Source organism: Dasypus novemcinctus, chromosome 1 (assembly GCF_030445035.2).
Source record: "Dasypus novemcinctus isolate mDasNov1 chromosome 1, mDasNov1.1.hap2, whole genome shotgun sequence".
NCBI classification, from domain to species: Eukaryota; Metazoa; Chordata; class Mammalia; order Cingulata; family Dasypodidae; genus Dasypus; species Dasypus novemcinctus.
The window spans coordinates 7,196,141-7,208,496 of NC_080673.1; positions in this window are offsets into that span (position 1 = coordinate 7,196,141).

Consider the following 12,356-nt stretch of genomic DNA (forward strand, 5'->3'; position numbering starts at 1 on the left):
GATACTTTTCAGATCTTGGGACAAATTGTTAATTACAGAATACAAGTCTATCTTTGGTGAAGGAATGAATCTTTTTTTTTTTCATTATTTTTTTATTTTTTATTTTTTTTCTTCTTTATTTTCTTTTAAATTCTACATTAAAAAAAATGAGGTCCCCACATACCCCCCAACCGCACCCACCCCACCCCTCCCACATCAACAAACTCTTGCATCATTGTGGTACATTCACTGCATCTGACTGAATCTTCTTTGATTTAGCAAAAAGTCTCTCTGGTTCTCTTCTGACAACTCTTATTTGTAACACTCATTACATATTTTCAGAACAAATAATATGCAAAAGCAAGGTCTTGCTCACAGTCCTGCCCTCGGGCCAGCTCACTTAGTTAACTGATCACTGTAGATGCAGAAGCAAGGGCTTTGGATCTTATGGGACAGTAATAAAACAGCACCATGTCACAGAACGAGGCTGTCACCACGCAGGCCACACATCTCACTTTTACCACATTGGTCTCTAGTCTAAAACCACCAATTTACAGCAGGCTAAATGAGCCTCGTGTGACACTGTATGAAGTGTTGCTTGGTTCTGTTCATCTCTCACAGCACTGCCAATGTTTAGGACAGTTTAACATATTAAAGTCATGACAGGGGGCTGAATTTTTGTCACTCTAAAAGCTGCAAAAGTGGAATAGTAAATAGTTACCGCAATGACTTATATTTAACTGGCTTAAAAACCTAGAAGGGAAATCAAACCATCGTAATCCTTGGGTTTGTTTCTGTGGTAGGCCTAACTGAGGATAAACAAAGTTAACAATTATAAAATCACATTAGAATAGCTTTCATCTTGATTTTGAGCAGCACTTGCCACCGAAAAAGAATATCAGCACTTTCTAAAAAACCTACTGCATATTTCTCTGCTCCTTCATACATTACCTTAGTATTTTGTTATAGCAGCCTCATAATGGATCTTTACAAAACAAAGCCTTTGACATTCTCTCTAAGCTGTCTAAATTGTAATATATACGTATACATGACATTTTCTTACAGAATAGATTTTACTGTTTCATTTGTTTTATACATTGAGGAAAAGAAGTGAGATTAAATCCTTCACCGAAGTCCTTAACTTACATGGGTCTGCCTTGTCGACTAGTCTTACAGGAAAATAAAAGACGTTCTGATGGGTTTTAGCAAAGGAGAAGTGAAGGAGGTGACAGCAGGTAGAAAGGATGTGGAGGCCTGGTCTCGGAGGATTAAAATAATAGAGTTGCTCAGGTGTTATGTAGCTGTTTTTTGTCATGTATTTGGACAGAAGACAGTTACAGCAGGTAGACAGGAGAGAGAATCAGAGAGAAATATGAGTCTGGAAATGTATCTCTATGGTCTACACACTGACATGGCACCATTTTTTTTTTTTTTTTTTGCTCACTACTAAAATTCTATCATCATCCTCCTTAAATCTTGCAAAGACTTTCTCGTCTTGCCTCAGTCCAGCGGACATTCCTTCCACTTTCACCCGGGCAACATCTTCTTGCCATTGACCTCAAATCCTTTCTCATGGTCCAGCCAGGATCGTCATGCAAATACCAACCTCTCCACAGGCTCTACGAGACAGGAAGGATACAGTGCCCTCGCCTTCCTTTGTTTGTAGTGACGTATTTATCTCGCTAATAAATGTCCAAAGATGGTCTACATCTTATTTTCACTATATCATATTTTTGCTTATTTCACTTATTATTATTTTGAGATGACAACAGATAAACGTCACTGAGCACTTACTATGTGCCAGGTACTCACTGTATCCTAAAACAATCCATGTAGTAAGCACAATGATCAGCCCCACTCTGTAAGTAAGGATACCAAGGCTTAGAGCTGTTAGTTGCCATGACCAAGATCAAATACTATGTGGTGGGACCAGGACTTGACTGCAGGTACCATGACTCCGAAACCTAAACCACACATACGATAGACATACTGTATCCACTAAGCGCATGCTTCTCACCCTCATTCTATCTTCTAATCCATGCTCTCATCTGTGATGGGGTATATGATACCAGAAGACTTAGGCTCTGATGAATCTAGCCCAGAACATCTTTGTAAACAGCCAGCAGTGCCTGAGGGGTCATTTGTTCTCCCTGATAAAAATGATGAGAACATGAGCTGGAACCCACACTTAAGTGGTAGTTATTTATAATACTGTCATTTATATGATCATCTGTTTAGAGCCTTAGAACACTCAGAGTGTTCACAAATACTACCTCATTTTATTCTCAAAGTGTTATCCCATTTTATCAAATGAGTAAAGAGAAAGGATGGGAGATAAGTCTACATTTACTTAGCATCAACAATTAGGGGATATTGTTCTAAGTATTTAGAACAATACCTAAATTGTCCCTGTGAATTCTCACGTCATCCCTGTGGAGTACCTGCAACTAAGCACATTTTACAGAACGCGTGACTGGAGTTCCTAGAGGTTAGTTTACAGCTTATAAAAAGGGATACCAGCAGGAATAGAAGTAAAGTCTATCCAAGGCCACTGCCTTTCCCTTGTAACTCATATCACAGTTGACAGCATTCGTTTAACACTTACATAGGGCCCTGTGTTATTTGCTACCTCATGCATATGCTCGATTGGTGTCTTGCATGAAATCAGCTTTTATTTTGTTAAAGGAAAGAATCATGTTTCATTTTCTTTGAATCACTTGCAGTTAATACAAATACTAGTGATTTGAATGTGGTCTGAAAATAGGAATAGTCTCATTTACCCAGCAATTATAATTCACAAGTAATTGTGGATATGCATTACAGTTGAAGAAATAACTCTTCCTTCTTGGACCAATACTATGATTTAGATTACGTATTGTGAGGGCCACAACTTGAACTCATCATATTCTTCTATGTCCTCTGTGGCTCAGCGTTTCTAAAATGACTTGTCTAAGCAAATTCAAACCTAAAACTACATCTCAGAACATCTTTTTACACTCTACCTCAACATGAATTAATATTTGCACTTGCTAGCTTTATCATAAATCTAGAAGTATAGCTCTTTAGAAAATTTGGGGGTTACATGTTTATTTAGAGAACAACCAGTGTAAGACCATGATGATTACTGAAGAGCACCAAACCTTGTTAGACCATAATGCATATTCATTGAACTGGTGACTGTTCTGTGTTCACAAGAAGCATGTATCCAGGAGAGTAGATGCATGCAGAACATGCCTGATGTTCTTCCCTACTTCCAGCCTTAGTTCTTAAAAAGGCATGAAAGACCAGCCTCTTAGAAATATTGGGAGGAAGCTTTTTCTTTCCTCTCAGTCTCTTATCCTTTGGGCAAATATTTAACACAGCTTCACACATTCTCTTGGGGCCTCTGCCTATGAATTGTCTACCTTCTCCCTACTCCTACTGAATGGGGTGAGCTTTTCCAGCCTTGGGGACAGGCCTCCAACCTCCTGGTCCAGCCAGGGTCTGGTCTGTAATTGCGGCTATCCCGTTTGTAGACCTGAAGGCCTAGATTTGAAGGAAGAAATAGTAAGAAGACCAATCTGAGCCTCCAGTTCAAGCCTTTGCCTATCCAGCTCTGTCACTTCAATCTTTTATTTGTGTATTTATCTGGTTCCAGTGCATATTTCTCATTATTTTTCCGAATTTCAGAATGTAGACTAGATCACGGGTTCACTCACCTCAATCCTCAACAGTAGATATTACATGTGCTTCGAGTTGTCCCATTATTCATGACATGCCAATTTGATCTTGTTGCTCTATGAGAAACCATCATACAACTGTGTATTCAATGGTTATTACCTTTTTTAAAAAAACGTTTTCACTGTTTATATTTTAGTTGTAGTACAGTTCAAGTACTCAAAAACATTGCACCTGCAAGGAGTTGCTCAAGTTGGTCTCTTCCTATCTGATTGCATGCCCAAGTCATACTTGAATTTGGACTCTAATGCTTTATTGTTCTCACCTATTAGATAACAGGAATCAGTGATTAGGGTTGTGATGCCATAATTTCTAGAGCCAAGTCAATTACAGGAGGAGAGAAAGTTGGAAGACTTTGGGACTAGAAGTCAGGAGATCTGGCTTTGCCCCACTTAGGTTGAGGACCTTGACCAAGTAATTTAATTTCTCGAAGAGTCAGTTTCCTCATCTGTAAAATTAAGATGTTAGACTAGCTGTCTCTGAGGCATCTTTTGATACTAACATTCCACTGTGGGAGTTTCTAGTTATAGATAGAAGTCTGGAATTCTATAATTTCTTCAAAGAGAAATAAATTAGATCATGTGGGATTTAGAGTACGCACTTACCTCACATAATGCTGTCAGTGAGAAACATTTCCTTCCCTTCCCTTCTTTTCCCTTTCATTTCCATAATGGCTTTTGAAAAGTTATTCCACTTTTTGGATGGCTCTTTTTTTTCCAGGAAAAATTTTACCACCCTCCTCCGCCCACCCCCCCAAAAAAAGATGTCCCCAAACCCCACACCAGATAAATTTACTATTAGAAATGATACTTTGATATTAGAGTTTTTGGCAAAGACATATTCACCAATTTATTCAAACAGCTTCTAATCAGAGAATAAATTTGAACGATCCACTATGTTTGGATGAACCCAAAATGTTTTGCTTTGCATATGTCCTCTTGGCAAGAGAGATGAAGAGGACATTTGTACAACTCTTCAGTCTGTTATGTACATATGTTATTCCCAAGTGTTTCAAAGAGCTCTGTTTTGCCTTATTTTGCCCTCATGGTGTTTTTCTGGATTATAACTTTACTTTTTAAGTTAAGTTTGAGTACAAGAAATCTAGGAACACCAAAAAAGTTAAAAAAATAAATGAGTACAATAAACCTTCATCACATTAACTTTTACGTATAAATTGTATTTATTCATGTTTGAAACATTTTTATCTATAAAAATTTGTATTCATTTTCATTGATTATCTCTTTCAACTGTGGAAATATGGGAACATCTTGGCTTGGATGAAATATATCATACATTTTCCCATACAAATAAATGGAAATTATTTTTATTGTACTTTTTATTCACCTAGCAACAGTGTTTTCCAAATGAGTTGGTTATAAAACCATGAAGCAAGGATCAGTGTATATGTTCATATTGTGATCTGGGTAGGGATATATATTGCATTTTGAATATTCTGATTAAAAGAAAGATACATCCCTCTTCAGATGACTGCCAAACTTCAAAGCTTAAAAATGCAGTCATGAAATTCTCACCCAAGCAATCATTAATATCTATATAGGTGCACTGTTTCAAGATTACATTTAGTTCATATATAGAGAGAAGAGATGAGTATCCTTTCTATAAGCAAAGAATTGAGAATTACAGAGTTTAGAGATACCTAGGAGAGGTTAAGAATGATACAAACTAAACTGCCTTCCCATCCACCAGTGACACCACTTCCAAGGATCTATCCAAGATAATAATTACATTTACCTACAGCGATCTGACCTGCAGAAAGAGGAACTTTGTTCTGGAATAGTCTCCTTCAATCTCTGATTAATTAATTCAAAAATGGGTACGATCTCATGTCATATTAAAAGTAACTGAGTCTTTGAATGTAAGATTTAAAAGAAAATAAAGAAGAAGAAAAAATAACTGAGTCTTGATACAATTTATCTATGAGTACCCACTGGTTCTTTCAATCTCACTGATTGTCTGGCTATAAATACGCCCAGTATCTGATAGTATCTATTCATTCTTTCCCAGTTTCATCAAATCTTTTATAAATATGTATATTTCTAATTCTGCCTAACAAATACTATATTTAATAAGCACTCATTTTTGTATAACATAGATAAGTAATTTATCTGAAATTTCAAATTTATTTACTTCATTAAGAAAAACTTATTGGGAAAGCGGACTTGGCCCAGTGGTTAGGGTGTCCGTCTACCACATGGGAGGTCCATGGTTCAAACCCCGGGCCTCCTTGACCCATGTGGAGCTGGCCCATGCACAGTGCTGATGCATGCAAGGAGTGCCGTGCCACACAGGGGTGTCCCCACATAGGGGAGCTCCATGCACAAGGAGTGTGCCCCATAAAGAGAGCCGCCCAGTGTGAAAGAAAGTTCAGCCTGCCCAGGAACGGTGCCACACACACAGAGAACCGATGCAGCAAGATGACGCAACTAAAAGAGACACAGATTCCCATGCCACTGACAAGAACAGAAGCAGACAAAAAAGAACACGCAACAAATGGACACAGAGAACAGACGGCCGGGGGGAAGGGGGAGGAAGGGGATAGAAATAAATAATAAAAATAAATCTTTTTTTAAAAAAAGAAAAACTTATTAATGTTTTGATCAGAACCAATGTATCAAAATGGAAATAGGCAAATATCTTAAGAGATAATAATTTAAAAATGCTATTTTCCAATTGCCCTTGCTGGTCCCTCTCCCACACCTATGCTGCTGTGGTGTGGAGCCAGCCTGTAGTCCAATACTAGGTCCCTGTTCTGGAAGGAGCAGAGAGTCCCTATGTTCATACTATGATGTCTGTATGTTGATGCTAATCTATCAGGTGGCAGCCTGAAAGACTAAAACAGGAAGCATGTCTCTGGCTCACCCTCTCAGAACTTATCCTGCAGGCAAAAACAGCTTAAGGACAGCTAAAGCACTGTAAGAAATAATTAAATCAAAGTGGGTTGGGGCAAAAGATTACTTGCTTTGAGTCATACAATAGAGCACCCAGGAGGGGAGAATGTCTATTTCATAGGGATTATAGGGGGCATTCAAATTCCTGTCATCAGGCAAAATGCAAGAACAAGTTCAGGACATGACTAAGGCTCAGAGAGGCAGAGAAAACCCTGTACTTCACGTTTGAGATGGGCTGATCTACTTAATAGGAGGACTAAACTCTGAGAAAGAGAACTAGCCAATACAGCTGTTTTGTAGACTGTGAACTTTTGTTTGTTTGTTTGTTTTTGCATTGGTTTCTTAGTTCATGTTAGTTTCTAGCCCTCAAGGAAATCATAGCACTAGCTGGATACAAACTTAAGAGCTAGCTCAAGGTCTAAATCCCAGAATTAACAGTTTAAAATGTTAAATTGCACAGTATATGATAAAAGAATATAAGACATATAAAGGAACAAGAAATCATGGTCCAGCTAAAGGAGCAAGATAAAAATCCACAAGCCATTAATGGGCATATGAGACAAAGCCTTAAAAAAAAAAAAAGATTCCCAATATGCTAAAGGAGATAAAGAAAACACAGAGAAAGAAATTTTTAAAATCTGGAAAAAAATAAATGAACAATATGAAGTTCAATTAAAGGTGGAAAATTTACAAAAGAATGAAAGAGAATACTGTATTTGAAAATTACAATAACTGAAATGAAAACCTCCCTAGAAGACTTCAAGAGCAAACTGGAGCTGGTAGAGGAAAGAGGCAGTGAACTAGAAGACAAGAAAATTGAAATGAAACAGGCTGAGGAGCATAAAGAACGAAGAATGAAAAAAAAAGTGAACAGAATGTGAGTAACCTGTGGGACACTATCATGCATACCAATACACACATTATGGGAGTTCCAAGAGGAGAAGGAAGAGAGAATGAGGCAGGAGGAATAGTCAAAGAAATAACAGCAAATTTAATGAGACACGAAAATGCACATTTGAGAAGCCCTATGAATCCCAGAAAGGATAAACTCAAAGAGAACCACAATTGGAATACAGTAGTTAAACTGCTAAAGGGAGCACTTTACACTGAAAGAAAAGGACACTAGACGATGGAGTAAAGTGGCATGAAGAAATAAAGACCTCCAGTAAAAGTAACTCTATGTATAACTATAAACACCAGTGCAATAGTATATTCTGGTATATAACTCCACTGTCTAGTTATTACAGGTTCTAAGATGCAAATACACAAAATTTAATAATAATTCTATAGTTTTAGCATACGATGTATAAATATATAATTTGTAGCATGTTCACCAAAAAGGTGAGGGGACAGAGGAATGTAGAAACAGTGTATAAATATGTTATTGAAATTAACTTGATTGTTATAGATTTAGGATGTTAAATTTAAGCCTCATAAGGCAAATATATGATAAATATACATAGAAAGAAATAAAAAGGGGCACAAATGGTATGATAAAAAAATAAAATAAATATGAAAGTAAGCATTAATGGAAGAATTGAGGGACCAAAATTGTATAAGATTTAGAAAGATCAAATAGTAAAATGACAGAAGAAATACCTTATTATCAATAGTGACTTGACATGTAAATAGAGTAAACTATCCTATAAAAATTTAGATTGGTAGACTGGACTTTAAAAAACACATTGCTCAATGATATGCTATACCAGAGACTTACATTAAATTCACAGTCACAAAAAAGTTGAAAGTGAAATAATATATCATGCAAATAATAACTGAAAGAGAGCTGGGGTAACTATAGTAATAACAGATAAAATACACTTTAGGTAAAAAATTGTTACAAGTGACAACGAAGGTTTGATAAAGGGACCAACTCAATGCACCTAACAGCAGAGCTGCAAAATACATGGAGATATAGACAGATTTGAAGGGATAAACAGACAGTTCTACATTAATAATAGGAGCCTTTAATATACCACTTTCAATGATGGATAGAGCATCTATACAGAAGATCAATAAGGAAATAAAATACGTAAACAACACTAGGAACTATCTAGCCCCAACAGATAAATACAGGACACTTTACCCAATAGCAGCAGAAAACACATACTTCTCTAGTACACATGGGTCATTCTCAAGGATAGACCATATGTTAGGTCACAAAACAAGTCTCAATAAATTCAGACATATCGAAATCATACAATGTATCTTCTCTGACCTCCATAGCATGACACTAGGAATCAATAAGAAAGGGAGAATTGAATAATTCACACATATGTAGAAATTAAACAATATACCCTTTTTAATAAAATGTTATTGAAATATATCATTCATACATGATCATACATAAACAATAAATGTATAGTAAAAGTTGTGAACTTACAACACAAACATGCATGGCACCATACAGGACTCCCATGCATCACCCCCCAACAACACCTTGTATAGTTGTGAAACATTTGTTACAAACTATGTAATAGCATTATCAAAATGTTACTAACAATAGCCCATATCTTATATTTGGTGTATTTTTCCCCTACCAACTTCAATTAATAATACCCTGTATTAGTATTACACGGCTATTAGAGGTCATGAGAAAATGTTCTAATCTTTATCTCATTAGCCACAGTTCATCCTCTACTGGATTCCCTGTGTCCTACAGGCCCATGTTTTGCACAATCCATTCATAGTGCACACACAGTGGCTCTCAGTTTCATTACGGAGTCATGCTGTCATCACATCAGTCAAGTTTAGAATGTTTTCCTTACTCCAAAAGGAAAAATCCCTTATATACCCGCCTATAGCTATTCTTAGAATTAATATAGTATCTTATTTGCTATTGCAGCAAAAATATTACAATATTGCTGTTAACTAGTGTCCATAAGTTATATTAGTTTTAACTTTCCCATGCATTACCATATCCTTAATAGTTTGTAAAAGAAGAACATTTCTGTATTTATATTATTAACCATAATCTTCATCTATCACCAAAATCACTATGGCATTCATACTCTAGATTATTCTCTAGTTTCAACAACATACTCTTAAACAATCAATGGGTCAAAGGAGAAATCATAAGGGAAACTAGGAAATACCATCAAGTAAATGAAAATAAAACAAAACATACTGAAAGGGAGTGCTGACAGACAAATGTATAGCTCTAAACTCTCACATTAAAAAAGAAGAAATATTTCATATCAGAGACCACACCTCACAACTGGAGAATCTAGAAAAAGAAGAGTAAACTAAACCCAAAACAAGCAGAATGAAGGGAATAACAAAGATCAAAGTGGAGCAAAGTGAAATATGACATGAGAAAATATAGAGAATATCAACAAAACCATAGCCAGTTCTTTGAAAAGATTAATAATATTGACAAAACTTTAGCTGGATTGACAAAGAAAAAGAAAGAGGACACAAATCACTAAAATCAGAAATGGAAGGAGTGATATTGCTACTGATCCCACAGAAATAATAAAGATTGTAAGGGGATATTATGAACAACTGTACATCAACAAATTAGATAACCTAGATGAAATGGACTAATTCCTAGAAACCCCCACTGACTCAAGAAGAAAGAGAGTATCTCAACAGACCAATATCAAGTATAGGCATTGAATCAGCAATCAAAAACCTCCTCAAAAAAGAAAAGCCAAGGAACAGATGGCTTCTGTGTTGACTTTTACCAAACATTCCAAGAAGAATTAATACAAATCTTGTTCAAACACTTCCAAACATTTGAAAAAGAGGGAGTATTTCCTTACTCATTCTATGAGGCCAATATTACCCTAATACCAATGTCAGATACAGATACTGCAAGAAAAGTACAGACCAATATCTTTTATGAATATAGATGCAAAATACTCAACAAAACACTAGTAAACCAATTCCAATGCCACATTAAGAGAATTATACACCATGATCAAATTGAGTTCATCCCATTTATGCAAGGTTGGTTTAATATAAGAAAATCAATTGATGAAATGCACAATAGTAATAGAATGAAGGAAAGAAAACAATAAATGATCATCTCCAATGATCCCAAAAAATTTTTCACAAAACCCAGCACCCTTACTTGATAAAAACACTCAGAAAACTAGGAAGAGAAGGAAACTTCCTCAACATGATAAAGGGCACATATGAAAAACCCACAGGTATCATCTTACTCAACAGGGAAAGACCGAAAGCTTTTCAGGAACAAAGAAAGGATGATCATGGTCTTTTCTATTATTCAACCTTGTACTGGAAGTTCTAGCCAGAGCAAGTAGGCAAGAAAAAGAAATAAAGGGCATCCAAATTGGAAAGGAAGACCGAAACTTTCCTTATTTGCAGATGACATGATCCTATTCATAGAAAATCCTGAAAAATCTACAACAAAGCACCCAGAGTTAATACATTCAGTGAAATGGTATGGTACCAATGTGCAAAAATTAACAGTGTTTCTATACCTTAATAATGACCAATCTGAAGGGAAATCAAGAATATTCCATTTACAAGAGCAACTAAAAGAATCAAATAGCTAAGAAAAAAATTTAACCAATGATGTAAAAGACTTCTATATGGAATTCCTACAAAATGTTGCCAAAGTATCAGGGAAGATCAAAATAAATGTGACCGTATTTCTTGTTCTTGGATTAAAAGACTAAATATCGTTAAGATGTCAATTTTACCCAAAGCAATTTACAGATTCAATGCAAACCCAATAAAAATTTCAATAGTCTTCTTTACAGAAATGCAAGAGGTAATAATTGAAGAGTATGGGGTCTCAAATAGCCAAACTATTGAAAAATGAACTTGGATGAAACACACTTCGTGACTTAAAAAGTTACTTCAAAATTGCAGTAATCAAAACATGATATGGGAACAAGGACAGGCATATAGACCAATAGAATTGAATTGAGATTTCAAAAATAAACCCTCCTATCAATGGCTAATTGATTTTTGAAAAGGGTACCAAGCCCACGGAATGGGGAAAGAATAGTCTTTTCAACAAATGATCCTGGAAAAACTGGGTTTCCATATGCAAAATAAGGAAGGGAGACCCCTATCACAGAGCATATTAAAAATGGATCAAAGACCTAAACATAGCAACCAAAACTATAAAACTTCTTGAAGAAAACATAGAGAAATCTTTGGGTCATTGTGGTAGGCAATGGTTTCTTGGACTTTACACCCAAAGCGGAAGGAACAAAATGAAAAATAGATAAACGAACTTCCTCAATATTAAAAATTTTTGTGCCATGTAGAACTTCATGACAGATGTAGAAAGACAACCTACCAAATGGGAAAAAATATTTGGAAACCACATATCCAATAAGGGTTTAATATCCAGAATATATAAAGAAATTCTACAACTCAACAACAAAAGACAAATGGCCAATTAGAAAACAGGCAAAAGAAAAGACTTGAACAGATATTTCTCTAAAGAAGATATGCAAGTGGCTAATAAGCACAAGATGAGATGTTTACCACCATTACCCATTAGGGAAATGCAAATCAGAACCACTAAGAGGTGCCATTTCATGCCCACTAGAATGGCTACTATTAAAAAAAACAAACCTGAAACTGAAACTAAAATGTGTTGAAGGTCATGTGGAAAACTAGGAACACTCTTTCACTGTTCATGAGAATGCAAAATGATGCAGCCACTGTGGAAATCCGTTTGGCTGTTCCACAGAAGTTAAGTATAGAATAACCATACGACCTGGCAGTCTCACTTCTAGGTGTATATCCAGAAAATCAAAAGCAGGG